Source organism: Gallus gallus, chromosome 14 (genome assembly GCF_016699485.2).
Source record: "Gallus gallus isolate bGalGal1 chromosome 14, bGalGal1.mat.broiler.GRCg7b, whole genome shotgun sequence".
Classification (NCBI taxonomy): domain Eukaryota; kingdom Metazoa; phylum Chordata; class Aves; order Galliformes; family Phasianidae; genus Gallus; species Gallus gallus.
The window spans coordinates 8,173,721-8,189,116 of NC_052545.1; the positions used below are offsets into that span (position 1 = coordinate 8,173,721).

At 44.2% G+C, this 15,396-nt stretch overlaps 1 long non-coding RNA gene across 1 annotated transcript in view; it reads right to left on the reverse strand.

The window, feature by feature from the left end:
• Nucleotides 1–1,341: 1,341 nt before the first annotated feature.
• The window catches only part of LOC101748004, a 137,703-nt gene continuing 123,648 nt past the window's right edge, over nt 1,342–15,396 (reverse strand). The window contains exons 4-8 of the long non-coding RNA XR_005839867.2: nt 13,800–13,986; nt 11,499–11,664; nt 8,027–8,124; nt 7,250–7,372; nt 1,342–1,428 (exon numbers count right to left, since the gene is read on the reverse strand). This is a non-coding gene — a long non-coding RNA (uncharacterized LOC101748004). The remainder of the gene's footprint in view (nt 1,429–7,249; nt 7,373–8,026; nt 8,125–11,498; nt 11,665–13,799; nt 13,987–15,396) is intronic.

Genomic DNA, 15,396 nt, shown 5'->3' on the forward strand with positions numbered 1-15,396 from the left:
TGTGCTCTCAGCAAGCAGGGAATTTTAACAATCCCTCAGTGATGGCAAGCATTATAGAAGAAAGTCCATCTGTATCTCTTTTTCAGTCTTCATTACCACTAAGCCTAAAGATGGAGGAGTATGCATTTGTGTGTTACAGATTGACTTTCCTAGGTATCAGCTTTAATGCACAATGCATGTGCAGTTGTTTACCAACTTATCAATGATCCTGCAGCACCAACAGAAGGACCAACTAATGTATATTCACCTTCTGTCCATCTCCTACAGCGCTAATCACAATATTAATGAAGTCTCGGTCTCTCGTATTGGAATGACCAGAGTAGTGAGTCAGAGCTGGAATATTCTAAACCTGACTGAAGGGAGAGGCAAAAGATAAAGAAGGTGCTGAAACTTTGCAAAAGTTTGACACAGTTGTGCAGCCACAACACTTTGAAGAAACTGAGCGCCTTCTTTTCTGCACGGCAAGCCTGAGAAATGCTGATACCGTGAGATCGTAGTTTTGACTTCACAGATAAAAATAAAACAAAATCCAGATTTTAATTGTGGCCAGACAATGAGGACCAACTTTTGTTGACTTCCATAGTTCTCTTCTTTCATCACAGCTGTCAGAGAGCTGCCAGCTTGCTGCTGGCTATCACACCCTCCTCATTTTCCCAGCTCCCAGGGCTTCGGGAGTTGGCCAGATGGAACCTGGGCCAACTCCATTGCTTTCTGTTGGGCAGGAAGTTTTGTACTCATGTGAGCCAAATCCCTTAGGCTTCATCAAAACCCTGAGTTGTAAATCAGAAAAGTTTGCTTTTTAGAGCAGCCTTCAGTCAGCTCACTACTGATATACCTGAAGGAATCTGAAAAAAATGACAGCAAGTACCTTTTCCTGATTCTTGGGGCACAGTTATTTAAGATATGTAATAGTAGGTTTGGTTATTTCATCAGCAAAGACTAACCTGGTAGAAAGCAGTTAGTGCTGTCTCCCACTGTCTTTAGCTTCAGTCTGGCAGTGAGAAGATAATGGTCTCCATGTGCTTTCATTTGATCTATTCAAAGCCTCCAGATAGTCTTAAGGATTCTTAGGACATTGCATTAAACCCATATTCAATGGCAATTGAAAGCACTGGCTGATGTCCATGAGCAGAGTAGGAGCCAGCTGGCACTGGAGGGGGTGGGATGCTGCCCTTTGGCGCCCAGCAGCAGTTCCTGGGACCGGAGGCCCAGCCACACAGGGTGGCTGCTGCCACAGGCACAGAGAAGCAAAACCAGTGTGAAAGAGGGTAGCCAGGATGCTGTAGACAACATGGCACATAGAGCCCTAGCAAGTGTGGGAAGGACTGTATTGCACAATACCTTTCTTCCTGTAGACTATTCGAGAGCTCCCTTCAGAGGTGCAGCAGGAAAGAGGCTGGCTTTTGAAGGCCTTCACCATCACCACCACTGTAAGGAAAAGAGGAGTCGGGCTGAGAGCACTGAAAATTGAGGCAACAAGACCTTACAGACCATGTCACCCAGGAGTACAGCATTAGGTTTCCTGCAGTCGAGCAATTAACCCTCACAATGTGAGGCTGCAGGTACTGTGTTGATTTTGCTCCTTTATACGACCAGTAGCTCATAGATCACTCTGCTCTTTGCTTCTGCCTTGGTTACCTTCTTTTGCTCATGGTGCTATCACAGCTGCTACCTCACTGTGTCTGCAAACACGTTTACCTGATAACAACAAAAAAAAGGTACCGGAAATCTCCTTGAACTGAATGTACAATCTATGCAAATTCTCTTTCTACTTTGTTAAAACCTAGAAGTATTACTTGTAACCTTGCCAAATAAACAGCAAGATACTGTACAGGTGCCTCTGATAACAGAGTGACAATTCTAGGCGCGGTTCATTGCGCTGCATTTGTATATTGTAATGACTTTGCTTGTCTTTGGTTCTGTTGTAATTAACACCCTCAACCGAGAAGATAGCAATCTCTTGCTAGGGGAGCACCTTCAGTTTGCTGGGAATATTCTGCAGGATGACTGTGGCATTTATTTTCCTACTTATATCCAAAAGAAAGCACAGACCTGTTGGCCAGACTTAGGGCGGTGGTTCAGATTTTCCGTGGGTAAAGCCTATTGGCTTTGAATTGCTCAGTGTCTGTTCCCATTGTGGCGTTCGGTGTGTGTTGCCCCTCAAAGAAAGCCTTACTTTCATCCTTTCTAAATGTGGCCTTAAACTGTGTTAGAAAGTTAGGTGTTGTCTGTGTCTTGCTCACTTTTTCTGTTTGTTGTGGAAGGAATAAAAGGCACCTTGAGGTTTCTATTACAGCTCAGTTGTGTTGCTGTCAGCTTACACTTCACAAATAACAATAGAAATTGCTTACAAATGCAGTCTTTAAGGGAAGAAAATGACCTTCCCATTGGGCAAAGGAAGGCTCAGACGTTCATATAAACCTTAGGAAATTATGAGCTCTGTCTTTTGCACCTTACTGTAGATAAGGAAGGTTGATTTAATTACCTACAAAGTGCAGACGTAACAGCTTTTTATTTATCATCTTCAGACCATAACAGAACAGCCTCTGCTCTCAGATGCATGAGACAAATACTGGAGCAATGTCACTCGTTTTGGCAGAACGCAGTAGCATTCGTGTCAGATTTTTACTCAGAACTGGGAGAAGGTGTATCCTCCTAACGGTACGGTCTTAAAATCTGAAGAACTTCACCACCAAGGGCCAGATTTTGAGTGGTGGTTGGGAATCTAACAGTAGGCATAGAAGACAGAGGAGTCTGGCTGTACGATCAGAGTTACAAATGCACTCCCAAAAAATCAGGCCTCTGGAGCTTTATCCAAAGGTTGTCCAAGTCTGCAGAAGCCAAGAACTTCTGCTAAGGCTTGGGTGTGCTGGGTTTCATTGATACTCTTCTCCAGGGAGAACTGTCATGTTTCAGTAGCACCAATATTCCCAGCAGGCTGCAGTGCTTTTAGGCATCCCATATCCTATCGTTTCAGTATTCTGATGCATATACAACCCAAAGGCAACTGAGAAGGGTTTACATAGCAAGCAAGAATTGTGAAACAAAAATAACTGATTCGAGTTAATAGAATTATTTTTCTGACTTTGTTATTTTGGTTTTGTTTGGGGTTGATTGGATTTTTGTATTGTCTAACATAGTCCATAATAAGTTATTCCTATTCCGTCATTTTCAAAGACTGGTGGTAATATAGTTTTAAGAAATAACTATTTTGTTACAGATCATAATATGCATAAAGCTGTACAGAAATATTTTGTAAGCTATTGAATAGGGAGAAAAAAAACATGTATATACAGCAAAGTTTAAAAAAAATTGGAAATTCAAATGGAACACACTGAAAGATGTAGATATTTTGCTATTTATTTAAAGGAGTATTTTATGAGATATTGAAATGTCTTAAAATTGACCGGTAATCAAAGTTCAAAGTCAGAATGCTTTTCTCGTAGTAGAATGTGATTTTCAGCAATTATTGCACTACCCGTTTTTGCACCCTCTTGTCTTTCATTTAGCAGAAAACAATGTGCCTTAGCTGTATTCTTTGTCAATGGGAGTTTGGTTTTTTGGTCCAATAAAGCAAATTTTTTTGCAGAAAATGAAATGGATGTATTAAATACTGTATTATACCAAAAACACTGCAGTTGTATATAAATGCTTTCTGTCATACTGTGTTTTCAGATGCAGAATTTTAAAATAAAAAAAAAAAAGCTGTCTTTAGGAGTGGATGTACACGTTGTGTTATTTTAAGCTCACTAATGGAAGTCTTTAAATAAAGAAAACTTCATTATTTGATGATATTTAGGAGTAAAAATGGAATAAAGCACTACTGATCTGTGATCCCAATGGTGATGCCAATATGCTGCCCAGTAAGTCATTTCTTAGGCTCCATTTCCCAGCCATGGTAATTATAGAAGAGACTTTCACAGGTGCCTTCTGAAAATCAGTTTCTGTTGGTCAATATGATGGCTTGCACATGCCACAGGGCTAATGTCACCATCAGTAAGAGCACTGGGAGGCAAGAGATGGACACCACAGTGCTCCCATTACTGTCTATAAGGTCCAGAGACACTTCCAAGCTTTCTGAGGCAATCACAGATGACTGTTGTTGGGCCTTTTCCAAAGATGACCAGACGGTAGGCAGAGGGGTTAGAAAGGGATTGGAGAAGGAGGCCTGTTGTAGCTCTCCCTTCTAAAGACAGCTACTGATAAGGTGCTTTGGAGCAGTTTCTTCCATGCATCCCCAAAGCGTTCATCATCGCTAAAGAGGAAGGTCACAGACATACAAATGGACAGCTGGGTGTAGCAATAGGAATTAATGTTAAGGCCTCCTGGTTACAAGAACAGCAAAGTACATGTCCTTTGTCTCTGCTGAGAGGATGAGCTGAGAAAGAAACACTTCTTCCATAGTTCCCCCACATGGGTTAAAGACACAAATTAGCCCTTGCTTAATGATCACCTGTTATAAGCACTTAACAGGCTCCAGTCTAAGCATGGGTTTCTTAAAGCTGCTTCTATAGGTTACGCTGAGGAAAAGACCTAAATTCTCCTACAAGTAGGGTGTATCTTCAGCACACTCGTCACGATGCACTGCGAGTTTCTCTCCTAGTGCTGCTTTTTGATGTGGGATGCCTGAGAAAAAAAAAAACCTCCTTGACGACCTTCCAAAAGTCTCTGACACCATCAGGAGTCTGCGTGACTTTTTCATGCACCCCCAAGCAGTGCTGCAGGTTCTCTTGGCAGCCAGAGCTGCTTTTGATCTTCTGTTTTCTTTTCACCTGCTGTTCTGGAATTCCACTTTTTTGGCACTTAGATGCAATGAGGTCTGCTTAAACAGAGGAGGGAACACAGTGCTAATATTTTAGTCCTGGCACAAAGTAAAGATTTTCTGTAGAGGGGAGAAAAATAACAAAACAGTCTGCTCTCAGTACTGAAGCCTGGTTTTATTTATATATGGCATAAGCGTGTTGCTTTTTCTTTTTTTTCCTAGCTGAAAAGCTCAACCTTTGTTTTAATTGTCTCCAAATGTGTCATTGGCCTTAACTTGAAAGAACAAAAAAAATCAGGCTACCAGGTGCTCGTGCATTTTGCTTTCTTTGCAGACTTCAGCTAGGAGCTGAACCTTCCTTGCAGTTATGCACAAAAAGCCCAATGCATCATGGAAAGGTCTGTCTGTAGCATCATGCTCACAGCCACGTGCTTGATGGACCACATAGCTTTGTCTCACTGAGTCTTCATCACTTTTCTTTTTTTACTCTGCCATGCCCAATCTGTCTTGGTCATCATTAGGATTTATATAGAGGAGAGCATACTTACTTAATTCACAATATCAACTCAAATTGTACTGCAGATCAGGTGCCAGTAAGAAAGCACAAGAAGTCAAGTGCAACAGCAGTGAGGTATTTCACTGCCTGCCAATAGGGATTTCTTTGCAGTGCCCGGATATTTGACTTTTCTTCACCCATTACTAAGGAATCTGTAGCCTCATTTCTAAAAAGAGTCCATGAAAGATGGAAAAGTGGGAGATCCATGAGCTTCTACTGGATTTTAAAAACAGACAGGTGATTTTTTACTCTCTCACAAAGGATGACCTTGACTGTCGTGGTGCCACATCAGCACTTCGGCACAGTTTGTGCCTCCCCCTGGCAGCCCTGGTTTGTTTTGGGCAGCCCTCAAGCTACGTGGTTTCATGCCAGGTTCCTAATGCCGCGCTAAAGGAGTCTCAGTCCCGTATTTGTTAATACATTAATATGATCCAAAAGTGTGCTGCTGTGGCCCCTACTGGGTCTTCTGTCAGTCTGCCCAAATGGAAATGAAAAGCTGCTTGAAATGCAGCAGGAATACGACACAGCCCTGCGTTATAAATAAATAAAAATAGAAGAAAATTACGTTCCTCTAACCAGAGAAGAGAACGATGGTTTGGACACCAAGAACATCAAAGGTGTTAAACAGCTGTTAGTGCCAAATCCAGTGACATGAGATGTGTTGCTAGGTTGTGGTCAGTCCCTGCAGGTCTGGGTATTGTCAAGACTTGCATCTTGGCAGCCCAGCCCTACATGAGCCACTTGCAGGGGCTGCTCACAGTCCCACTGCCATAAGCAGCTGGCAGCACGGCCACGGAGCAGCCACAGCCCCGGGCACTTCAGTACCGCACAGTGCAGAGCCTTCAGGCAGGAGCAGTATTTCACTCACGTATTAATGAGCTATAATAATTTAGTTCTCTTAGTCTGCTTCTCTAATTGTTCTGTTTTTCTTATTTTTTTTTTCATAAATAGGCCGTGCATAAAAGATTTCACTAGAAACATAAAGTAGATTTTAATGCGATCTCATTTATGAATGTCTATCGCTGGGTACATATGGCCAGGAAATGAAAGTCCTCTTACAACAGATTAATAGCCAAGATCAAATGTTTCACTTTCTAATAAAGTCCGCCTATATGTGCTTTTAATTCCTTGCTTAATTTCAATTTAAAAGGACTATTTTTTGTGTGCACTGAAAGCAAGCCCCTGCCTGCCACACCATCCCTTGGTTTCCCATCGCTGCTCACTGATGGTTTGCTTTTATTAGCAGCTGGCTCCAGCCCTGGCCTTTCAGAAGAAGAAATAACTTTTGCCTCCAGATAAAATAAAAAGGGACATGAGCTCACCAGCAGCAGGCCGTGGCTGGGGGTGGGGCAGTCACACAGCCCCCAGAGGGACCCACCGGGCAGCGCTCCCATCACCGCAGGGTCTCCTCCCATCCCTCCCCTGGGGTGCCAACACTTGGCTACTTTCTGAGTTCCACCACAGTCCCTTCTTCTTATGTGGATAAGTGCTGAATTAGTTTGCTCATTCGTTTAACTAATTAACATAAATTACACTGGTTTCAATACGAGAACTCATTAAATAGTAGCACAAATGCTATACTTTTTAATTTAGCATGCCTCTGTGTGTATGTTAATCAGTACCAAAGTGAACTTGATGCCAGGTATCCAGTGAATGAAACGACGCTGATTTATGCCAGCTGCCTCCTGATCCAACCTCAAAACCAAAAACCTTTTTCTCCCTGCCTTCATCCAGCCTTGAAGATGCTACAGAACAAACCAAGGAGTACCAACAGGAGCCTAGCATGGCAGCAGTGCCACTGGTTTACTTTCAGTCCCGCTCTCTGGCCAGCACAGCTGCATGCCACACATCAGGCAGGGCTGAGGAGGAATATTCATTAGACTTGTAAGATTTCCTTTGCTCTGCTCTAGTGTGAGAAAAATATCACTAACCTTGATGGTGCAGCTCTCACACAAGCAGGCTGATTTCTGTTTGCCCGACGCTTCAGCTTGATTGCAGCCTGTCCTCTGTTTCCTTTTCTCACCAGAATTCACTTAGGACTTCTGCTGAATTGGCTGAATCAAAAACAAAAAATGCTGATTATTTATAATGTAGTGAAATAACCCCAAACATGTGAAAAGAAGAAACGAACACTGCAGCAGTTTGTGTCCTCTGACAATAACATCTCTGTGGTCGGTTGGGTGGCTCTGCAGAAGCCTGAGCATTATCCAGCAGCTATACCATGCAGAAGCACTCATTTTTTTTTTGCTTTTGATGTTTGATATAAATCACATAAAACTTCAGGTCAGAAGACACTGTAAAATACAATTGCAATCCGGTTCTAATAAATCTCTCCCTGTCCCATGCACTGCACACCTCAGTGTGTAGTGTACGCATCCCAGCATCAGCCACTTAACTGGACAGGAAGCATTTGTAAAGAATGCACAAATCATGTAGGAAATGATGGCACCATGACCACACCTTTTCCTGTCCTGAGCACTTAAAAATAAGGAGGCAAGTGGAAACAGCTCAGCTGCATGCCAGGAGCACAGCGTGAGGGACCAGTTGTGTTTCTTTTCCTCTACTAATTCCTAAGTGTGCAGCCTTTAAGTGCTGTGATGACCTGGGGGCTCTGTGCAGGTACACACAAACCTCAGCTGAACGATGCTGAGCAGCACAACATTCTCTTTGTAACACTTCTGGCCATGCTGGGACACAGCCTCCCTTACCTCATCCCTGCAGAGGCGTTCAGTGACGTGGGGTAGCAGGAGAACTTCAGATAACCCATCCTCATGTGGATTTCACCAAAGCCAGGGCTGGAAGCATCCTAGATTTTAACACATACATGTTAGAGAAACAGCAGTCAATACTCCAATGAGAAAGCCTCCTTTTTCAGGCAGGTTTCAACAGGAGCTTGTGAGTTTTGCTTACTATATATGACTTCTTAACTACTCTGACAAAACAAAGATGAGTGACAGTGCTGTCAGGGCCAAACACAGCAGAGAACTGTGCACCAGCAAGCACAGCACCAGGACACAATGGCCTTGCATCAGTTTGCTGTGCTGAAGTCCTCATGCTGCTGTGTTTAGTTTTCTTACTCCAGAAATAAGGCAGTAGCAGACTCTAGGCATCATTATTTCCATGTGCTGCGGTCCATGTGTCCTGCGCTGGAGTAAGGCAGGCTGCATGCCCACTATAAGGGGATACGGATCAGACTGGGGGTGGAGGGAATCTTTTTTTCTATCTAAGAATGTACTTTGCTCAGCAGTCAGATTTTTTGATTCCTTCCTTGCATTGCATAACATCACTGCCTGAAGTAAGACCAAACGCCAGTAAGAATGAAGCATAACGTTGAATCTCACTGTTTCTTCAGAGGTAACAAAATGCTCTTAAGTGTAAAAGCCCTCTTCATTATCTGTGCTTTCATGTAATATTAATGACCCACCCCAGAGAATTACAAGCATGGCTGAATTGCCAGCACCTGGCTCACAGCATCTGTGCATGAGCAGAGCCTCACTGGTGTCACTTGCTGGCATTATGTCACGTTACCTTACATGGGGACAACACTTTAAGAATCAGCACTGAGCACTCAGCACTGAAACATGTGTCCAACCACTTACACAGGTGCCTCATATTTTGTCATCGGCAGCTCTAAGTTCGGTCTGAATTTTAAGATATGGATTTTAGAGGATAAAAGCAAAAGGTTTTGCAGACCCAAGCCAAGTGTGGGTCACTGTTCAGAGCTTCCAGCTGCCACTGTATTTCCAGTGATTTCCAGCACTGCATTTATATTCCAACAAAAGTGCAGTTTATAAAACGTTTTGGAAATGCAAGCTCATGTTGCAGTTCCCTCACGCACACCATGTGCTGCAGCACAGCATCCTCTCTGCTGCCCCCACCGGCACCGGCACTCATTTAGCTGCGCATAAATGAAACTTTACTGAACTGACATTCCTTATGAAGGTGCTGAAGCATGATGAGTGGGTTTATGCAAGGCCGTTCCAGCAGCTATTTCCTTTCCTTTTTCCCGTTCTTGCACTTTGAGCCCCACTCCTCTATATTAGCACACCAGGAGCTTTCTGAAGACCCTTAATTGGAGGTCATTGGGTGCATACCTGACAGATGCCCCTCAACACCAGTGTGCAGTTGATGCATGGTTTTTAAGCAGTTCATCCTTTCTCATTTGGACCGAGTGCTACAACAGCCCATGTGCATCTTGTGGCTGCAGCCCATTACACAGATATTGAGTACCCAATTAGGTTGCCCAAGCACACAGAGTGCTTTTGCTTTTTCCCCACGATGGCTGTTGTCAGCAGGGCGCAGCCAGCAATGACAGAGCAGCTGCCTCCTGCAGCTCCTGCTGTGGGCTCTCCGTGCTGGCAGGAGGCCGCCCAGTATCCCCCCAAGAAATGCATATGGTGTTGGGACTGACAGGAGATCCTGGCACAAAACCCACATCTACCAAGAAAGAAATGACTGGTTTGCCAAGGAGTTCTTACTTACAATTGATCAGCTCCGCAGGAGGTTGCAGTCATGCTGCCCCGGGCCCTGTTTGCAGTTTTGGTCCAAAAGATATCTGCAAACACCAGTGGTTCCCAGCTGGTTTTGTCATGAAGTGACAGGGGAGGCAAACTCTCCTGCTGACAAAAACAGATGCCTGGCTGTGTGCCATGACATAACTGGGAGAAGACAACTTCTCCATGAGTAAACACAGGTGGTAGATCCCACAGCATAGAATTCACTGCATCCCAAAGAGCTCCCTCAGCCTGCTTTCCTGCTGATGGACCTTCACCTATGTTGCTCATAAGAGCCTCCAGTACTACAGGGAGTAACTGTTCAGGTTATTAGGAGGGCTGGAGTTTTCAGCTGTCTGTGATGCACATATTCTGCAGGTTCTTCTTGCCCCTGTGCAGTTTCAGAGTGGCCATCCCAGCACACACCTCAGGTAGGAGTGCTGTATCTGCAGAGCTTCACCTGGTAAGGCAGAGGTCAGGGATCTTCCCTGAACCTTGTGGCAGATGAAGAAATATTTCTGAACTCGTTCATATCTCAGGCTCATTCCCCGCCTGCTGCATCACTCCCTGCCTGTTTTCATAAGGCACAAGAGCTATTTTTAAAAGTCAATTTGGTTTTATTAGTGACAAGGACATAAACAAATACCCTGAACTCTTTGGTTCCCTGTGGGAAGAGGTTTGATTCAGAATCTTGCCATTTATGGGCAGAGTCAAAACTAAGTTCCCAAAAGGGAAATGACATCTTTTAATATTATTTTTCCCCAGGAGCCACAGGGTCGGGTTCCTGCTGGGTGGGAGAATACAAGAAATCCAGAAAAGATGCTTCCTTGTAGCCCTGCTCTGTCCAAGGGCTCAGCCTCCTCTGTGCACATGCTGGGACTCCTCCACACAGCACAAATCTATCTCTTCCACTACAGAACCCCTGCACGGTCCCAGAGGCAGCCAAACAGCCTTAAGGCCAGCAGAGCAAAATCAGATTTGGGGGCTGCACAGCACAGGGGAAAATATCATTCTTTTTCGTGAGCTGATTGTGGATGATCTCAGAAGAGAGCTGCTGCTTCCAGGCCTAACCCTACACGCTGCAGAACCTTTGTACTACAATGCATCTGTAGAAAAACAGCATTGAATCCATGTTCTTCATACTACAAAAACCTATTTTAATTCTTTCACTTTTGAATAGAAGGGATGAAAGAGAATATAAAGAAATATCAAGCATTTTCATTCCTCAGTGAATCCCGAGGCTTTCCCATTCAACAGAGCAGGAAATGACTTGGTGCCACTTTATAAGGAGTTAACCAACATTTAAAGGCTTGTTGTTCAAAACAAAAGCCCCCCAAAACCCCAACAACTTCCGTGGCTCAGTTTCCTCAAGTACTACTTAACTGCACGCTCTTCAGCAACCAGACCTGACGTTCACATGCATTATGTGAAGCCACAAAAAGCTGTGGCTTTTTCCAAGCTGTATTTTGAGGGGGGGAAATAATATAGAAAACTTTCTTCCTGCCAGCTATTAACACAAAGCAAATGCATCTGCCTTCCCCATGGCAAGGAGCAATGTCTCTACGTGACCGCTCACCATTGTGTTTAGCCACCCGGCCAGCGCTGGGCTGAGGGAGGGTGGGCAGATGGGTGGAGGGCTCACCACCCTGGAATTTGGGTAATGTTCATGTGTTTGTGCTGTACTTACGATTGTTGTTATTGGGCTCCAGCACATCTTTGCTTTTCAGTCTTGAGAACACGACGGGAACATTTTCCTTCAGCTATTCTCCCTCAGATAACAGGTGATACTGAGGCCCTTAGCCTTACTGCTGGGTTTTGAAGCAAGCCTTTTGGAGTATAGTTTAATTTCTGCTCTAAGAAAGGATGAAAGACAAAAATAAGACAAAAAGACTATTTTAATTTCAATGTAACAAAAAATTAAGCCTTCTTGGTGCCAAATGGGAATTGCTGACTATTTCTTTCTTTCCCCTCCTCATCTTTCAGCACCAGCTTAACCTACAGAAGTGTGTCACGTTTCTCCATTTAACCACTGAACAGAGATATCAGGGTCCAGATAAAAATACACAGGGAAACACAACCCCCACTGCACTCAGTTCTGTAACACTGAACTTCTCCAGGAATGTTTCACAGCCATTCTCTGTTTTCCCAAACACTCCCTATTTCTGACTAAAAGCTGATCCCCGTTTTCTCAAACAACATTGTAACGCCATAAAGTTTTTGTTCTCTTCCAGGTAACTAAAAAGACAGAGAGGAAAAAAAAATTAACCAGGAGCACAAATTCCCATCTATAGGCATCTTTCCCACATTCCAGTGGGATGGAATATCTCAGCGACTTATATCCTAATTTGCTGCTGCTGTGCAGTTCCTACCTCCTCGTGATGGCAAACATATATATCCTTTATAGTGCAATAATACCTCTGTCTGATAAAGCAATAAATAATGGGAGATTTAACAATATGTGGCCTTTCTTCCTGCCCTGCAGTTTAGGCTTTGATGCTAATATGTATGCACTTGATTTACTGCCTTGATTTTCTGCCACTTTGAGGAACTCCTGCTGTAGAAGGATGAATCTTCCTTACCTGAATGCTCTGTGCATCTGCCATCCAAGTGGCAAGCAGACTCCCTTGCAGGGATGCAGCGCAGAGCAGCAATGCAATATGAATACATTTCTGTTTGCAAAACTCATCAATAGCTCAATGCCAAGAGGAGGTAAGGTAAGTTGTACCGAACAAGGGATCGAAGCAGAAAAAGAGAAGTAAATTATGTCCTTTCTCAAGAATGAATGTTTAATTTACCAATTCCTAGCAGTATATCAATTAGCAGCTTGCACTCATCTCCAAGATGGGAAAAATGCCCCAAAGAAAGAAAGGGGTGAAGCCAGGAGCAGTGTTCCCACTACACAGGCAGTGCTATTGCCATGTGCGCATTGAGGACAAGCCCAAGCCAAAGTGCAGATCCAAGTGCTCTAGAAGTACCAGCCTAGGAGGCACTGCTAACAATCTAGATGGATAGGGAGTCAGCCAGTGACTGCTGTACTGTGTCAGGTAAAGCATAACCTAAATTCATGTAACATGCTTTACATCTGTACGAAAGTAGATAGACTTTGCTGTAAGGTCTCAACAAGCTAAATGAGCACAATAATACATAAAGGATGGAGGAGAGAAGAAGAGAGCAGAAGTCATGAGCTAAATGAACACAGATGAAAGTCAGGAGCCTCAGGCAAGCAGCTGCAGGCTGCTCTGTGCCACATCCATAGGACATATTTATCCCCAGAGCAACAGCCTCTCTTCCATGCCTGAACCACCCTGCCAGGAGGTTCGCTCCATATGTGTACATTTATTTGTACCAAGACCATATAAAGTATATACATAGTGGGTAGTGTGGAACAAAACCCCAGGCCAAAACAGGGAGAAAAGCAGCTTTCTGTGTGCCTGCTTTGGAGGAATGGGACCCCTAGAAGGCGCATGAGAAGTTCGTTACCATATGTAAGAGCAAATCCAAATGCTTGCAGGCAATCTTATTAAAAGCAGACACTTGAGCCTCACAAAAAAGCGAACATTAAACTGCTCCATCTGATACACAAACATAAACAGGCTGGCAATGAAATCCACCTCAACCTCTGAACATGCAATCACTTCCCAAACTCAGCATAGATAAAAATAAGTTTCCATCACAAGGGCAACCTCACGCAGCTCTGGCTCCAGGGAAATTATTTGCTTCCTTCCATCAACTGAAGAGAAGGAATTGTCTCAGCGTCTCCCAACCTAGGAGCTGTGCTGATGCCTGTATGAGAGCTGGGTTCCAGCAAATGGGAACGTGAAGTACAGGGCTCTGCCAGTACACAAAGATGCCTAATATCTACTGGGTGCTTGTGCATGCAAATAGCAGCATTCCTGCTGAGCTGCATGCCTACGTGGGACACGTAATTGCAAACAGCCATTATTTAGGTTTCTGATGTCTTTGCCCAGCTAAATGTCTCAGTACAAACCTGCATAACTCAGGATGTGAGTAGCTCCACTGGGACCAGGTTGGCGTGCTTAAGGCCATCAGGATTTGCGCAGCTTGGTGCAAGCAACCCAGGAAAGAGAAGGGTTTCTCCTTAAATTCAGTGTGGCTTCTAGAGGTGTGGTATTGTATGGAAGCATACAGCGTGTTTCCTTTACGATGCAGAGATCCTAAAAAGACAGATGGAAAGAAAAAATGAATTAATGTGACATTTCTATCAGAGAGCCCTACAAGAGCCCTCCAGCCCCAGAACGTTACACAGAAGGCACCAGCGCTATCTTTTCCTGTATTTGGCAACTTAGCAGGACATTTTTCACACAACCCTGATGAAGCACTGCTATGAGAAACTGGTGCTTGCAGAAAGCCAGCTTCTGTGACTGCACATCACCAGAAATTGTACCACGACCTGTGCACTGTGCTGACATAGAAACTGAGATCTTGAATCCTTGGAGCACCAAGTGGCGATAGCAAGGAACTTCAGAGAAGTGCTTCTACTGCGGTTATGTTATGGCATGCCCTCGATAGGTACACATGCATCCCTCTCTCTGCAGACGAGAGCAACATCAATGCCAAGCACTGTGAGAGCAACCCCACAGCCCAGGCTGTATAAATACACCAGCTGCAACATGTACAAAAAGACCAGCAGGGAAACTGATGCTGCTTTTGTGTCTTTTTTCCTCCTGAATGCCGTGTCTGGAGCGGGTGTAGTTCAAAGTTTAATCTCAGGCATCATAACTGAGGCTGCAGAGAAAGCTGGATATTCCCAGCAGCCCATCCCAAAAAACTGAGGGTAGCTGTATTCACAGCACAACAGGAAAAGCACACTCATTGAGCAAGAACACCTTAGCATCGTAGAATCATTAAGGTCGGAAAACACCTCTAAGATCATCTAGTCCAACCTTCCACGTATCACAAATATTGCCCACGGACCCATGTCCCTCTGTGCCATCTCTGCTGTTCTTGAACACCTCGAGGGATGGTGACTCCACCACCTCCCTGGGCAGTCTGCTCCAGGACACGAAGACAAGAACCCATCATGTACCTCTGCCTCCTAAAGCCGGGCACTGTGTAAGTAAGGCTGAGTACAGGCAATGCCCTTTGCCTGGCCAGCGGCTCTGTGATCTCTTACTGAGCTGATGACTGATTTTCACTCCCAACACACCTGTAGAAATACTGTCTACTCAGTTATAAGGATTTTCACAGCACTGTTTCTGTGCAGTGGAAAAGGCACAGAGATACCCTCCAAGCATGCTTTCCTCCATCCTGCGGACAGTTTCTTTTGTTAATAATTTTCTCAAGAAAACTGAGACGGCAAATGATTTTTAAATTGTTCTCAAAGGCATACTTCATTTTTTGCTGACAGCTTTAATTGTTCAGCCTTGCTCCAGCCCCAGATTAAACATAATCACAGGAAAGGACTTCCAGCACCACCAATAATAGCCGGCTGTGGGGATGGCACATTCGAATCAGCAGTGAAAAACAGCTTACACTGACCTCTACCCAGAGAAATCCTACTGCTGCTACTATAGCTGCTACCCTGAACAGGGCAGTACCTCTGTTAGCAGGGAGTCACTTGTGAG